General features: G+C 32.7%; 1 long non-coding RNA gene across 2 annotated transcripts in view; it reads right to left on the reverse strand.

Annotated features, from left to right (window-relative positions):
* Window positions 1-5,673: 5,673 nt before the first annotated feature.
* Window positions 5,674-18,512, reverse strand: part of LOC104006012 (uncharacterized) — an 85,343-nt gene continuing 72,504 nt past the window's right edge. For both annotated transcript variants that reach the window (XR_010156509.1, XR_010156512.1), the window contains one exon: window positions 5,674-7,409. This is a non-coding gene — a long non-coding RNA (uncharacterized LOC104006012). The remainder of the gene's footprint in view (window positions 7,410-18,512) is intronic.

An 18,512-nucleotide genomic window follows, 5' to 3' on the forward strand; every position in this document is an offset into this window, starting at 1 on the left:
CCAATCAGAGCTCTGTGTCTAGCTAGAGGATTGTAGATGCACCAGTCAGTACTCTGTGTCTAGCTAAAGGATTTTAAATGCACCAATCAGCACTCTGTAAAAATGCACCAATCAGTGCTCTATGTCTAGCTAAAGGACTGTAAATGCCCCAATCAGTACTCTGTAAAAACGCACCAATCAGCACTCTGTGTCTAGCTAAAGGATTGTAAATGCATCAATCAGCACTCTGTAAAATGGAACAATCAGTAGGACGTGAGTGGGGACAAAGAAGGGAATAAAAGCTGGCCACCCCAGCCAGCAGTGGCAACCTGCTTGGGTCCCCTTCTATGCTGCCAAAGTTTTGTTCTTTTGCTCTTCACAATAACTTTTGCTGCTGCTCACTCTTTGGGTCCATGCCACCTTTAAGAGCTGTAACACTTACTGCAAAGATCCATGGCTTCATTCTTGAAGTCAGTGAGACCAAGAACCCACTGGAAGGAACCAACTCCAGACACAACACTGTATAAGGTGGTACACATACAGTATAGAATACTATGCAGCCATAAAAAAGAATGAGACCATGTGTCAGGGACATGGATGGAGCTGGAGGTCATTATCCTTACTAAACTAATGCAGGGACAGAAAACCAAATACTACCTGTTCTCACTTATAAGTGGGCACTAAATGATGAGAACACATGGACACACAGAGGGGAACAACACACACTGGAGCCTTTTGGAAGGTGGAAGTTGGAAGGAGTGAGAGGATCAAGAAAACAACTAATGGGCACTAGGCTTAATACTAGGTGATGAAATAATCTGTACAACAAACTCCCATGACACAAGTTTACCTATGTAACAAACCTACACTTATACCTCTGAACTTAAAATAAGTTAAAAAAAAAAAAAAGAAAACTTTCATGGAATCTCAAGGTGAGTCATGAAAGATAGCTTGATGTTACAAATAAACTAAGATTGCCTAATCCCAACTTCCTCTGTTTTTAGGCTAACTTAACAATTTATATAGTAATCGATTTTCTTTTTTATTCTCTACTAAAATATATACTGCAATTTTAATGATGTTTTAATTCATCTTTTCATTCTCTACTATCATAATGCCTAGTACTGAAGACATATTCAGCAATTGTGTAATGGTTGAGGGAATTCTCATCTCTCAGGTGATCAATGTGCATTTCAACTAAATATGGACTTTGGTGATGATTCAGCACTGACTGTTTTAAATGTTCTCATCAATAGTCTGACTTAGAGATTTACATGTGAGAAAAACTCCTGTGACTTATTATTTCATTTTAAAATTTATTTAAAAAGGAACAAAATAAAATTAGCTAGCTTCTATAAAACATTCTTAAATTCTTCAAAATGACTCACCAAAACTCGTAATTAATAAGAACATAACATTGGATATTATGCTGTTTATAAATGAATTAATAAATCTATATATTTTCCATCAAACTTGATAAATATTTTTTCCTGAATCTTTTAAAAAAATATTTATTTTTCCCTGTCTCCTAGCAATAATTCTGTTAGTTACAGATCATCTCACTGGTTAAGAGACACCAATTGTCACAGATTATAATTAGCTATTGAATTTTCTTTGATTCAACTTTTAATCCCACGTTTCATTAGTAGGAAATTATCTTTCCATAAATGAGTAAAATTCTCAAGGTCCTTCAGAAAGTGTCAGGCATCTAATCAAAGAAAGCTACATTTTTTCATGGAGTCAGTTGTACATATGTCTTTATTGATAGGTGGCTTTATGCTTTCAAATCTATGGTGGACCTGAAAAACAGATAAGATATATTCAGTAATAGAAAGCACAGTCATACCTCAATTATACTTACAGGCAGGAAAGTACAAACAGCCAATAATAGAAATTCACAATATAAAACAAACTAGTCTTTTAAGTTATATATTCAATTCCCTAAAACCAGGAAATAAGGGAGAAAATTAAAAAACATTGTTGAAAAGTCATACCTTTTAAAATGTTGTGTGATCTCATATTTTAGATACATTTTTGTTGACATGAAGGTGATTTATAGTGGATTGTTACATCACAAAAACAGGTTACAGATCAAAATGCAAGTCCTGATCTTATTCTTTGAAACATGGTATATACATGAATAGAAGAAAGGGAAAATGAGAATCTACAAAAAATGATTGCTTCATCTAACTAGGGGATTTTTTTCCTAAGTATTGTATAAGTGTAGAGTACTTATGTCATAATTGTAAAATTATAATTTTAAAAGAATATTAGTTTTTCAGTAATTTTAGTTAATATTTGTAATAATATTTTTAAAAATATGTTTAAATGTTGTACTATCATCTAGAAACTCCACAAGTAAGGAAACCAGGTGGGTCTCATAAATATCAGAGGAGCAACTACAGACAGAAATATTTTCCCCAGTATTTCTGAATTGTTTTTATATTAACATGTGAAATCACACACTGTGGTTAACAGAAAAAAACCCTATGATGAGGAAGGGAATCTGAATCTGAGCAGGGAGAGGCTGCACGTTCATCTAAAAGCAATAGCTGAGGCTGAGGATCTCTAACGGGAGAAAGAAACTCCCAACGCAATCCAGCTAAATATTCCTGATGTTTTTCTGCGGTGTGTGTGTGCTCGTGTGTGTGTGTGCACCTGCACATGTGTGTGTGTATATGTATATTATGGGCATCACAATGTGCCGTCTCTACAAGATACAGAAGTTATCTGAAATTAACTAGACTGATCTTTAAATGGCTTTCTGGTGCTCTAGGTATGTTTTGCAAATTGCAATCCCCTTTGTAGCAGCTACATCACATGTGAATGCTAGACATCCAAATTCTTGGGCCTCAACCCAAGCTACTTATTAAATCAGCAACTCACCAAGCCTTCCAGGTGATTATGATACATAGTTAAGTTTGATTATCCCTGGTCTATAGGCCAAATTTTGATGCTAAATTTCCTATATGTGATTTTACCTGTTTGTTATCATTTTACTTACAATTCTACTTACTATAAACTTCCAATATTTTCCATTGTTCCATTCCTGGTTCCCTTATTGATGCAAGGATACAATATTTCCTTTGAGGGTTGGAACATATATAACTTTTGTATCCCTTCATAGCCCAGGACAGTGTTGCTAAAAAATGTTTAATAAATCTTTAGTTAGTGAAAAGTAAATTACTTGACACATCCACTAGCTAAAGCTGGTTTTGCAGACAGCTCTTGTGCAGACAGCTTGAACTGGATAGAGCACTACTTTCTAGATGATGCTGAATGTCAATATGAAAAAGTCTAATTTCCATGAAGCAAAGATGGCTCTTATTTACCCAGCAACATAGTGCTCCATTTGAGATTACCTATGCTAAGAACTCTTGTTCTTTGTTTTTCTATTATATATCAAATATACAAAAGAGAGAACAGAAAATAAATTTGTTATATAGGAATGCTGCTATTTATTGTCAGCTTCGATACATGGTTTGATAGAGGATTCACGATGGGTGATCGATGAAATCTAAGGACCTAATTGTCCTAACTAAGCAAATAGTACATTTTATTCATCATAGTTATTGCAGCAGCCTGTTGGAGCTGAAAAGGGAAAGTTGACTGAATATACTCAAGAAATCTTAGACAAAAAATAAAAAAGAGTTCAGGTCAATCTTACCTTTATTCTGAAGTACTCCAATGAAGTATGTACTTGAATCTTACCCAGAACTTGTTCATTTATCTAATTCATTTTTTGGCTGTGGAGAGCCTGAGGCATATAAGAACCAAAGAAAGCTGCTTTTTTATGAGAATGAGTCATTTACAATTTTGCACACCTTCTAAATAACAATCCAGAACTATGTTCAGATTATACTTTTTTTCAGTTTTATTGACCACGGAAACAGTCTCTCAATTTAGTAATCCAGTCTCTTAGGAAGCAAACTACAATTTGGTAAGGTTTTATTTTGTGTTATACTGTCCTCAGCAATTTTCATGTATTTAATCTATGTGATGACCTGACATGTGTTGTTCAGTTAATGATTGATAGGTAACTGAGGCTCGGAGGGGTTGAATAAATTTTAACAGGTCACACAGCTAGGAAAGAGAAAACAAAAGAAATTAAACTCTCATCTCTTTTCTGTTAGAGAATTTAGTTTTTCAACAATATCTCAGACCTTATCAGAATATTTATGTCTTCAGAAATTTTTGTGGATCTAGCCTCAGGTGCCTTCATGTGATTTTTAAACTTCAAACTCTTGTTTGGTGCAAATCTTGTCTCTTTGGCGTCCAAGTAGCAATTTTATTTACTGTTCCTTTACTGTTCAAGTCTCCTGTGAATTTTCTATTTACTTCTCTGGCCAGAGGAGAGAGAAATGTTTGCTGACCTGGCTGTGTGCTTCATGCACTGACCTTTTAGAACCATATCTGGTTCTGGATGCTGGAGATTGTCCTCTTTCCACCTGCTTTTGTTTGTACTCTCTGAGCCACTGTTTGCATTTAATTTTAAAATGTCTCCTTCTATTATCTTCCTTAGCTTTGGAGTTTTTATGCCACTTTCATTTATATCTCTCATATCTTTCATTTCATCTAAAACTTTTTTAAAAAAAAATAAATCCTAGCATAGAAGAGAAGATGCCAACTGGGGACAAACTCATGAAAGAGAAAAAAGAAAAAAAATAAAGTGGACAGAAATGTGAAAGAGATTGAAATACAAAAAAAATAATAATAATGAGTTTAAACAAGATGTTTGGACCTGAAAATTTTCTTAAACAGAAGTAAGGGAAATAAAATAAAAGTGAAGAAAATGACATATTAAAGAATTTGGTGCAGCAGTTACATAGATAAATTTCCTATAGCTTGGCCATTAAATCCTAGAAACCTTAACTGTGGCTCAAACTGTCTCTATGTATATGGGAAACAAAGCATCTGAATTGACTTTCTGTTTAAATGAGAGACTGAATAAATATGCACAGACATAGGCATCATCTGTAATTTTTTATAGTCCTGTGAAAAAAGAATTTGACCTAAATAGTTCTACATAATATTAGATACATTGGGTGAACTTTCTCAGTTATTCTCATCTTCTGAGGTTGGTGGAGATGATAGGCCTAATTTCTGTTCCCACTGGGCTAACCCAGAACAACATTGTAGAGTCAGTTTCTATACTTTTCACTCTTCAGTTTTGTACCTTCCTTTTCCTTGTGCCTTTCCATTAGGATTGCAGCGACTTCATATTTTCCCTTTTAATAAAATTCCCCTGGGCCTTAGTTTATTCCTGATATTATAACTATAAATACCACAGACTGGATAATTCATAAAGAATAGAACTCTATTTCTCGCAGGTCTGAAGGCTGGAAAGTCCAAGATCAAGGGGCCAGCAGAGGTGTCTGGCGAAGGGTTACTCTCTGCTTCTGAGATGGTGCCGTATTGCTGCATCCTCTGAGTGGGACAAATTCTGTGTCCTTACTGGAGGAAGTCAGAAGGGAAGAAGGGCAAGAAAGGGTCTAGCTATTTCCCTCAAGTCTTTCTATAAAGGCTCTAATTCCATTTTGCGTGTGGAGCACCCATGAGCTAAACACCTTCTAAGGGCCTCACCTCTTCTTACATTATTTTGAAGTTTAAATTCCAACATATAAATTTGGGGAAAAACATACATTAAAACCATAGCAGTCTAACTTTATTAGGAACATCAAAAGCTCATTAAAATATGTTAATAAATGTTTATTGTTCATTTCTTTTATAATGTATTATTTACATAAATGTATATATAGTCACTCACTGCATAATGACATTTTGATTAATAGCAGATTGCATATATAATAGTGGTCCCATAAGATTATAATGTAGCTGGCCTATAAAATTTGATATTCAATTTTTCTTTATAGGACTCAAGGGGTTCAGAAATATGTATCATTTTAAATTTTAATTTTAAAAAAATTTCCCAAGACCGTGTCTCATTCTGTCACCCAAGCTGGAGTGCAATGGCACGATCATGGCTTACTGTAGCTTCAAACTCCTGGGCTTAAGTGATCCTCCCATCTCAGCCCCCCAAGTAGCTGGAACCACAGTTGCATGCCACCATACCTGGCTAATTTTTGTTTGCTTTATTAGAGACAGTGTCTCACTATGTTCCTAAGCTTGGTCTTAAACTCCTATGCTCAGGTGATCCTCCTACCTTGTCTATCCAAAGTGTTGGGATGATAGGTGCGACCCACTGCACCTGGCCATTTTTTATCTTTTATAATGCTTTTAATGTACCTTTAAAAAATATTTAGCTATGTTTAGATACATAAATACCAATGTGTAATAATTGGTGACAATATTCATTACTATCACATACTGTACAGGTTTGTAGCCTAGGAGCAATAGGCCTTACCATAAAGCCCAGATGTGTAGTAAGTTCAACCATCTAGGTTTGCATAAGTAGAATCTATGATGTTCACATAATGACAAAATTACCTAACAACACATTCCTCAGAATGTATCCCTATCATTAAGTGACACAAGACCTTAAACAAAATATTGTACCCCAAAAAAAGTGTAACAATACACTTTTGTTGTCATGTGTCACTTTTGTTGGGGTACAATATTTTGAAGCCCACCAAAGAAGTATAAGAAGAGAACTCTGCTAGTTATTTTATATGCGGCTATGCCATTTAATTAACACAACACTCTCATGCGGTAGGTGTTGTTATAGAAGACCTAAGTCCTTTGAAATATTTCCCAAGTTACAGACAGTGATAATACTGAAGTTGTGTGCAGATTCAGGTCACTCTGGTTTTAAAGCCAGAACTTTTAACCAGGGATAGATTCAGATTATGTAAAACCTGAGGTTTACTCAATTTGAGGAGCCTACTTTAAGAAATTAATTCAAAATTACAAATGCATACTCAAATATGAGAGTGAACACTTAGAATAAGGACAAAAAGCAAAAATTTCACATTTTAAAAATCGGTGCAAAAATAACAAGGATTGCAAACTCTAGAAAAATAACATTTTTAATCAGCTACCTAATACATCTCTATAATACTTTTTTCTTACATTTTTGACTTCGTATTCATATTACAAATATTTTGTATTATCTTTTTATATAAAGATAGTAGAAAGAAAATTCAGTCTTTTTACAATCAAGGTTAATAATATTTGATGTTTTATAAAGATTTTTCAGAAGTTTTCAGTTTCACAACTAGTTATTTGTATATTAGTCATCTAGGGCTGCCATAATACGGTATCACAGAGTGGGTGGCTAAAACAACATAAATGTATTTCTCACATTTCTGGAGGTTGGAAGTCTAAAATCAAGGTGTCGATAGCTGTGGTTTCTCCTGAGGCTTCTCTCCTTGGCTTGCTGACAGATGCCCTCTCATTGTATCCCAGCATGGCTTCTCCTCTGTGCAGACCTGCTTCAGATGTCTCTTCCTCTTCTGATGAGGACACCAGCCCTATTGAATTATGGGACCACCTTTATTATTCCCTTTATCTAAATTACCTCCTTAAAGTTCTTATCTCCAAATACAGTTACATTGACTGTTAGGGATTCAACTTATAAATTTGGGGGACACAAGTCAATGACAATTGATATTTTCATGCAAATATGTAAAATTGTCAAATTTTGAGAAATTATCTATTAAGGTTTTTACATACATGAGAAGTATTTCAAGAAACTTCTTTCACAATATTGCTAGAAATTTGTGCTCTGTGAAAATAGGATTTCTGATAAATTATATTTCTATAATTTCCACCAGAAAGAAAAATAATTTATGGTACATTTATAGTTACAGATGAAACATTATTCAAGTAGACTACAGATAAAAGATAAATATAACATATTCTTAAAAGTAACAAACCAGAAAATTCATAAAATAGTAATCCAATCTCTCTGAAACAGTAATAAATGGTGCAATTTACATATAGGAAAGCTACAACCTAATTTTACTTGTACTCTGGCCCACATTCCACAGCATATTCTTGGCACGTTGTCTGTCTCCTTTCATCTCATTCTCTTCTCACCCATTGCCTGACAGTCTTACTCCACCTCTTTTTTTCTTCCTCAAACATGAAAACCCCATCTCCACCTGCAAACTTCTTACTAGTTGGTTTTTCCATCTGGATGTTCTTCCCACGAATCTTCATCTGCAACTGCAATATGACTTTTTCAACTGATCTCTACTTCCAGAGAAAATTGTTGTAATGGGTACCCAAATTACTCCTGCCTGAAGCTATTAATACTTAAGACAAAATATACAAATGGTTTTAAGACATTGGATCACGTAGAAGAGTGATCACTTAGGCAAGAAGGTGAAATTAAATAATCCTTAAAATTGCCTCAATTTACCAATTAAAGAGAAGTTTCTGACAGTCTATTTGATCTGAGGATTTGGAGATAGATATTTAAGGAAGGCAAAGTAGCTAGAATTTATAGGGAATAGCGTCAGATCAGAACAGATCGGCTACTCTGGTCATATCTAACAAAGTTTAAAAGCAAGTCTCAAACGATCAAACATTTTTAAGTAAATTAACTGCACTGCAGAGCAAAGGCCAAGAAATTTATAGTACTACAAAAACATCTTTCTTCCAACATAGTAAAATTCAGAGTGTCCATAATCCAACAATAATTGCCAAGCATACAAATCCAGAAAAATTTATACCATAATTAGGAGAAATTAGAGTGTATACATATACACCCAGAAATTAGTCATATGATAGGCTTCGCTAAAAGGTATATAACTATAATCTCTGCATTTAAGAAAAAAGAAGATTAAATATATTAATTAGAGATTTGGAAGATATTACAAAACAAATTGAACTTCTAGAGAAGGAAATCATGGTCGAGATTTACAAAATGACGATACTTGGATGGGATAAACAGGAGATCACACACTGTAAAAGTAAAGATTATTGAACTGAAAAATATAATGGACAGTATCCAAAAACACATAGAGAGAAAAAAGACTGAAAAAAAAATTCAGCAAGGTGAGAAATAATGTAATGTATTTTCATATATGTTTAATTGAAGTTTCTAAATGGGAAATGGGAACAAAAAAAAGTAGACAAATTATAACATATATGATTCAACATAGAAAAGATAGTAATTCTTCCCAAATTGATGTATAGTTTTAATGCAATTCCAACAAAATATCAGTCCAGTTTTGTGAAGACACAGATAAGCCTATTCTAAAATGTATATGGAACAGTACAGGTATAGAATAAATACAAAAACTGACTCAGGAAGAAAAATAAATATGAACAGACCCATGAAAAAAGAAAAGATACTGAATACAGATTTAAAAACCACCCGAGAAAAAAAGGTGCAGGACCACATGGGTTCATTGGTAAATTCTTCCAAACATGTAAAAATAAATCAACATCAATCTTTCTTAAGCTCTTTCAACAATTAGAAGAGAGAGAACATTTCCAAACTTGTTCTATGAGGCCAGCATTACCCTGATACTAAGCCAAACAAAGGCACTATGAGAAGAGCAAACTAAAGACCAATATCCCTCAGAACTATAGATTCAAAACTTCTCTACAGAATACTAACAGCCATATCCAGTAAGATAGCAAATGCACTATACATTATAACCAAGTGGAGTTTATTTCAAGAAAGTGAGGGTGGTTCGACATTAGAATCAATCAATGTGATACACCACAACAATTACATTAAAAATGAGAATCTCAATTGATCTAGAAAAATAATTTGGCAAAATTCAATACTCTCTTATGAACTCAGTAAACTAGAAATAAAAGCGAACTTCTCCAACATAATAAAGATCATTGATATGAAACCCATAGCTATCATGATACACAATAGTGAAGAATTGAAATATTTCCCCATAAAATGAGAAAAAGAGAAGAGTACCTGTTTTTGCAACTTCTATTCAACATTGTATTGGAAGTTCTGGCCAGAACAATTAGGCAAGAAAAGGAAATAAAAGGCATCCAAATTGAAGGGAAATGATACAATTATTTTTATTCCCAGATGACATGACTTTATTTCCTAAAAAATCATTTAAAACATCTTAAAGCTAACAAATGAATTCAGAAAAGTTTCAGGGTACCAGTTCTACACAAAAAATCAGGGTTTTTTCCTATATACTAGCAAAGAAAAACCTGAAAAGGAAATTTTAAAAATTTATTTAATTTTCAACAACATCAAAAAAATAGGAATAAATTTAACCAAGGAGTTGCAAGACTTTCGCACTGAAAGTTTAAAACATTACTGCAAAAGTAAATAAACAATATGAATCATTTGTCAGCTTGTTTAAAAACAAAAACAACAACAAACACAAAAAAATAGGTAAAATAATAAGGAAACAATACAGAATATCACGTTATATATATAATATTAAGACAATATAAAATTTTAGAGAAACTCAAGAAGAGGTAGAAAACCTCAGAAGATCAATAATACAAAAAATTTATAAAAATACACGTTTTAAAATGTCCTATTTAGGATGACTTTGCTACTGAATGTTCAGTGAGATAATTTCTCTGCCATTTCTTTTGTAAAGACCACAGAAAATTACAGAAAGCTACTAAACTGAAGTAAAAACCAGCATAACCTTAATAAAATACCACAAAACAAAAGCCTAATAATTTGATTTATAATTATAGCTGAAAAAATCTAAATATAATATTAGCACAAAAAATAAAATCAGTATATTCAATAATAATAATACCCAAACACCAAGTATTTCATTCAAGAAACAAAATAATGCTTTGTCATTAGGAAATAAATCAAATACGTTATTATATTTATAAGGTAGAAAAAAATCAATGTAATTATAACAATGTAGTGTAGAGATGAATTTTACACATTTTAGTAAATCAAAAATAATACAAAGTTTAGTGAAATGGGAATAGAGGTATCAATTGAATGTGTGCAGTTAACATAAGAATGAAAGTCACGTATATTAAATATTGAAACTGTTGCAGTTTTTAGAAACAGAATCTAAATATTCTCTTACTACTATTACTTAAATAAAGACAGGAAAATAGAGGTCTAAAATAAATTATAGGTTTGTATAGAATAAATTGTAATTGCATAATAAGAAAACCCAAGTTATTTACACAAATCTTAATAAAAGATAATTTGTTAATTTTATAGTAGACAAACAAAAATGAAGTTTTCTGTTATTATACTTTACCTGTTTATAAATAGAAATGAGGAAGATAGTCCATTTGTTATATCCAAACAACTGTGGGGGGCCCTTTGAAGGTTTGTTTGAAAATCAACTAACAAAAGGCAGACTAATTGGAGAAAAGGCAAACAAATGTTTTTAACATGTATATGTGGGAACCTTCAAAATGAAGACCCAAAGAAAAAGAGGAAATAGTCCATTTTTATCCTTAAGTTCAACAAAGTGTGGACAGCCTTGTAGAAACATGATTGAACAAAAAGGTTATAATCTAATGCTAATAAACTAAGAGGCAAAACTCAGCAAGGCTGTGGTCTAGATTCTTCTTGTCCTTTTTGAGCATGCATTTTTTTCTTCTGGACATGAGGCAGGCACTCTCTGGAAAAGGGGTCTTATGACTTAGAGTCAAACGAGGTAGTCGGATAATTTATTTACAGTCAGTTTTTACACAGAAAGATGGAGGGAAAGTTAGAATAATCATTTTAGGTTTTATGGTTACCACTGGGGAAAAATGGTTGTGGTTTCTATGACCTGCCTTGGGGAAGAGGGATCTATTGCTAGCCTTGGGGAAGAATGGGCTAAGAGATAGGAAGGCAGGAGCAGATCGGAGAAAACTGCTTCTGAGACTGCTTCTGAGGCCTTCATTCTGGGGTACTATTTTCTGAGCACCAATATCAATAAGCATGTAAAGGTAAATTCAAAGTAGGTTACTTGCATAAATTATAGTGAATAACTGAAAGACATAAAACATTCTGAAAGAGATGTACCTTCCTTTAGAGTATAAAACTTATCAGAAAACTTCAGCTTTCACAAATATATCTATGCATGACATTTATTTCCAATAGGAATTACTTTTTGAAACTGGATAAGCTAATTTAATAATTCATGTGGCAAAAATAGTTCATATTAATTTTCAAGTAAGTTGGGAAAAAAGAAGGTGATGGAAGAGGGACTTGAGTAGCACATATTAAAATAGATTACCCTGTAACTATTGGCAGAGCTTGCCATTAGACTGGTGTAAAGAGATACAATATAGAAACAGATGGATATTGGCAACCAGCAATATATCTTGATATAGATATAAATGATATTGATATAGATATATAAATACAGTTACTTCCTGTAACATAAAGTATCCACATAAAGTGGACTATCTCTAACATTATCCAAACAAGTAAACAAACAAGTAAATGAACAAAACCAGAAAATGCAGATTGACAAGAAGGTAAGGAACAATCACCCATAACCCATAACTACACATAATTTGGTGACAGTGATTTCTAAACAAGTACTTTTACGTGTAAGTGGGCCTTCTGAGACCATGTTAACTCTGGTGGCTACACCAACAATGGGTCGGGCTCCTGCTCCTGAAGATTGGAAATAATGGGGCTTGAAAAGTACATGGGCTAGTGGTGGTTGTGTTGCAAAAGCTCCACTTCTGGAATAAAGAGAAACACTTGGAAATAGGAGATTTCCCTTAGGTAAGTGGAGGCGAGGGGGGAAAAAAAGCGGCCACAAAAATAAGATAGTGACAGTGAATCAGAAGGAAGAATATATTAACTGCTAAGAATCACTGGAACCAGGCTCTTTGGAGAAATGGCCACTTCCTGGACCAGAAAAAGAAAGCATTAAGTAATGTTGGGACATCTTATAACAGAAAGCAAAGCAAGTAGTCAAAATATCATGAGAACATGCTAAAGAACAAAGAAGTCAAGCGTAAAGGGACTCCCATAGGCTAAGTCTGACACACCTGAATTAGTATTTTGTTATTATTAATATCATTTCTGTAATTGGAGAAGATTAAAAATTCATGATTCCTTAATATGTGGGTGTTTGTATGCATCTGTGTGTATGTGTGTGTATGTGTGAGTCAGATAGAAATGAATGCTAAAACCAATTATTGAAGGGCTGCAGAACAGACATTTGTAAAGTTCCAAAGAACCTCTGCATAGATTACCTGAGAATTGCAAAGGGGAAAAAATGTGGGAAAAGTAAGTGAGTCTTTTTCTTAAAAAGATCTGGTGGTCATTTTCTTTAAAAAGTGAGCAAGTTTAGCATTACTGACAGTTGGGTTCTGGTTTAGAAAAAAAAATTATAACTTTTGAGAATAAAAGTATAATTGAATATGGATTGATAGTAGATGGTATTGGAGAATTATAGCTGATTTTCTGGGTCAAATGGAGCAACTAATTGAATGAACTACTGAAAAATGTCCTTATTTGTTGGAGATGCATGGAAGGTATTTTGGGGTAAAATGTTAAGATTTCTGTAACTTTCAAATGGTTCCACAAATAAAATCTTAGATAGGTAAACAAAGAAAATGTATGAAAATGTTAACAGTTATTGAATCTAGATATTCTCCATAAGAATAATCATTGTATTCTTTTTAAACTTCAAGGTACTAAATTTTTTATAATAAGTGCTGCAATAATTAACAAATTAAAAAAGGAAAAATATTGACATGTTCTCTAGTTGTCAAACTTAATCTTAGGAAACCTTAAGATAAAATAGTCATGTATAATTGCGTAAAATGAAAATATTTGTACACTACATAAACTTGAAAATATACATAATAAGTCAAGGGTTAAACTTACAAACACGAAGAAAGTTTGAAAACTTATGAAAAATATAAAAATCCCAATAAAAACGAAAACAGTTTATAAATTGATACTTTACAAAAAAGAAAAAGAAGATGTCCATCAAATTATATTAGACAACTCTTCAGCATTACTGGTGGTGAGGGAAATTAAAATAAAAACAGTAAAAAAAAACCGTATTTAATGTATTGTATCAGCAAGTATTTTAAAGATTGACATAGTTGTTGCTTTTAATCACTTATACATTGCTGATGGAAGTGTATATTAGAACAACCTTCCGGAAAAACAAGATGCTATTATCTATTAAAAGTAAACTTTGCTAAAACACACACACACACACACACACACACACACACACACTTACACACACACATCAACAACAAATCCCAAGAAACTGCCAGATTTGTACACAGGTATGTATTTGCACAAGGATATTTATTGAAGCAAGTTATATAACGGAAAACAATTTAAATGCCAAATAATATGGAATTATTAAATAAATGAAGTAGTAAAAAATTATTAAATAAATGAAGTAGTAAAAAATGCAGTAGCTAAATAAATTAGTTTGTTATTTATTTATTGACCTCGACACATGTCTATAACATGTTATGCCACAGTGGATGATTTTGTTTTGTAAAATATAAAAATGAGAGAACAGAAAATAAAACATTGGATGTATATTTGCACAAGGATTTTTTAAAAAGTAAAGTTTGAAAGCAGAAATACCAAATTGCCAACACTGCTTTAGCACATCTCAAGGTTGAGAGAGGAAAAGAGAGGGAAAGGTAAGACTATTCACCCTTCCTTTATAAATGTCTGTATTCTTTGGATTCTAAGAAATATGTATTCATTTTCTAATTAAAAATAACAATAAAGTAAGAAAAAACACATACAACAATAGCACCAAAAGAAATTGCTACTGAATGAATTATATCCAGTCAAGCACAAATTACTATTTTCTAATGTGCAGAAGTTTGAATGTGGGCAGAGAGCAAAGAGAAAGAATTTATGAATCTTTTCATGTAAAATTAATGATGCAGTATAATGTGTGGTGTTTTTACTTTAAAAGAAGGTATCACAATGTGATATTTTATTGCTATGCCATTTTAATTGCTACATCTCTGTGTGCTTTATTGTGAATATTTTGGTTTTGAATTTTTGACCTCAGGCAATTTCATTATGAAGTAGGGTTCCTTTTCATCGATTAGAAAATGTTACAAATCAAAGGGATAAACTATAAACAAAATGAATTAAAACTGGCCTCTTAAATTTTCTTATATTTTTCTCTTTATCCTGGTGGAACAAAGTGAACATTCAGTAAGTTAGCTGGAAATGAGTACATGAAAGAAAGAGCTGCAATTTTTTTTTCTTGGAAAGAAGTTTAGGAGAACTTTGGCTTCCATAGGTAAATTATAGAAATCAAGAAGCAAATTATCTCTCTAAGACCTGGAAAAACACTACATTATAACGTTTTGTAATAACTAAATAATAAGTACAATTTATAGGATTGATAGTTCTTACATCCCATAATATAAACATTAAAACAGCATTTAAAAAATGACATTTACATAGAAACCTCTTATCCTAGGCCTTCTTATCCTCCTGTTATCCTTGTCCTTCAAGCCCCAAATGACACGTTAATCTCTTCTGGAAAATTGTACTTGTCCTGTAGTTTAGCAAACTATGGTTAGGTTCTTTCTCCTCTTGAATGTTAGCAAGACACAAGATTCATATATTCTATTTGAAGCTACCTTTGGATTTGACATCTTGAACTTGACATCTTGACCAACAACTATGAAACTCTGCAAGCAGTGATTATGGCATTAATCTTGAAGATTTACCATAGTTCCCAGCTTATATTATATGTTAGACAATTGTTTGTTGAATTCAATAAACTGACATAGATTACATTGGAAATTGCAGATTTATTGATACCTTAATGCTATACTAAATGTGACTAGTCTTTAGTCTTTTCTCCTTGGGAAAGAGAAATCTACTACTTCCACCTAGTATGCTACCTTTCCTATGAAAAAGGATTAGCTTATATGTACTCTTTTCTCTTCAATTATCTTTTCATCCCCTTTACCCCTCATTCTCAGTACATGAGTTTGTGTATATGTCTTGAGAAAAATAAATGCATTTTAACCGAGACTTTCAAATAATAATAAAATAAATCAAATCAAATCAAATAATATCCAAATAAAACCTGGAGGCTTTAGGGAAGAATCTGCTTCCCTACTTTTTCCGGCTTATAGTGGCTGCCCACAATTCTTGGTTCATGGCCATATCTCTCCAGTTTGTTTTCATCAGCACATTCTCTTCTTTGACTCTGATTCTCCTGCTTTCCTCTGATAAGGATCCTTGGAATTATACTGGACTCACAGGCATAATCCAGGATAAACTCCCCATCCAAAGATCCTTAACTAATTACATCTGCAAAGTTCCTTTTGCCATCTAAGTAATATATTCACAGGGAATTAGGCCATGGGCACATTTAAGGGACCTAGTATAATCATTTTTAACTTCTTCTCCATTGATGCTACATCATTTGTCAGCTAGCTCCATATTTCTCTACTCTGATTCACATGTGAACTTGAAGAAAATCTCTACATTCTTTCAGGCTTTGTGACTCAGTCCTTCACTTAACCCTGAGTAAGAGGAATGTGGGCTCTTCCACTTCATTTATTCATCTTATATGAACAGCAAAAATAATCTTCATGTTGCCATATGGAATGACCACTTCTCTGTTCTAACATCTCAGACCTCTTCTCTTCAATTCTCTTCAATTGAAGAGAATTGTCGTCTTCATTTCTCTTCTGTTTGATTTCTACACACCTAGCTTCTCATAATTCAGTTTGAGTGTAACATAGAAGAGTTGCCTCCTTTGACTACTTAAATTGGAACCTCCCAGAACCAATCAACTCTCTATTCCAACCTTTAGTTTGATTTTCTTTAGGACACTTAACAATCTTGGGAATTATCTTGATTATTAATTTGTTTACTTAATTATAATATCCTGCCTCCTCCTCTAATAAAATGGAAGATCTATGAAGGAAAGGAGCCACATCTCTCTTCATTACTGCTTTATCTCAAGTCTCAATAACTGTTTCTTGATACAAATATCTGAATGAATGACTATTAAAATTTGAAGGAGATTACAATCAATTTTTGTCTAATAGAGCTATTAAAATTAAAATTTTAGTAACCAATAAATATGAATTTAAATTAGAGTGATGTTTCCTATAACTAAGACTGATTAAATAAATTGTTAATTACTTAAATTACTTGATTCCAGACAAGAGTTTATGTAAAATTAAAGCAGACTCTCCAGTGATGGAAAAAGATAGGCTAGCAAAAGAGAATGTTTTTATATATACATATAATGATTTTATATCTATGCATACACACACACAGTCACTTTTGTGTGTATACCTGTGTGTTTATATTTACGTGTATAATACACATACATATAAAAGCAAATACATGTACCTATATCCTGATGTTTTAGAAATAAAGACTTTTTGTGACTATAATCTAAGATCATCATCATCTCATAATGGTTTTCTGAAGTTATCTTCAAATATATTTAACACTTGAAGAGAAAGTGATTTTTTTTGTGTATGTCTGGATATGCTACTAGAATAATATCCATTAAGAACCAAGATTATCACTACTTGAAACTTTAGCTAAATTGAAATCTTTCAAAGGAATTAATATAATAGCCTGACAGTTCAGGTTATAATATGATGATACATTTTTTGATAGATGTTCAGAATGTCAAAAAAAATTCTGCCTCATCTCCTATGTAACCGGTTAAAATCACAGTGAGAACTTCTGTACTTCGCATGGCCAAAAGAGAAAAGCCGAAGCTTCACATTGTTATCAGCACACAGTGATTAGTATAAGGGGCAAAGAAGAGTATACATAACTGAGTCTTGTCAACTAAAAGCTTTCTAAGTGTCCTATATCATAGAATTTCCAGGAAAAAAATGTTTAACTGGTGCCTTTTTGTATTACAATTTGAAAAATGTTAAACAGAAGAAAAATGATGCAGTTAAAGGCATCTGAAGCAGCAAGAAAAACGTAAGATGTTTAAACCAGAAATATAATTTAGAAAGAGCAATTTTGATTGAATGGGAAGCATAGTTTACTATTTTAAATATATAAATACAATCAGGAGTTATGGGTTCCACTGATACTTCCTCTAAGGGTTACCTTTCTATGCATTGATTCTGAAAGTATAGTCCATTAACTTCCAAGTGCTCCTGAGGCACTTTCAGAGGGTATGCAAGGTGACATCAAAACTATTTTTATTATAGCCCTAAGATACTGTTTGTCTTTATCAATGTAATTTGACCTGATGATGCAAATGCAATTAGCAGGTAAGACTTCTGGTGCCTTAGCATAAATTAAAGTGCTGGCATTAAGTATTCTCGTAGTCACTATATTCTTTATTGCCATGTTCTTGCGGAAACACATCCTTGCAGATACACACACACACATACCCACTGATACCAGTTACACTTAACAATTTTCATTATTAAACAGTAAAAGTTATTATTTTATAAGACCTCAACCCTTAAGGTATTCTGTGTGATAAAATGAGAATTACACATAAAGCATTTCTGCTGCTGACCAAAGTACATGGTTTATTCCATGAAAATTACTATGTAATTGAATTGAAAGCTACACTAGCCCCTCTCTTCAGGAGTAATATTTTTGTGGAAAACAAAACTGACCAAAAAAATTGATTATTTTGGTTTGGGTATTTGGCATCTTATAGATGAACAAAGTGAGCCTGTCACTTTCT

Source organism: Pan troglodytes, chromosome 3 (genome assembly GCF_028858775.2).
Source record: "Pan troglodytes isolate AG18354 chromosome 3, NHGRI_mPanTro3-v2.0_pri, whole genome shotgun sequence".
NCBI lineage: Eukaryota > Metazoa > Chordata > Mammalia > Primates > Hominidae > Pan > Pan troglodytes.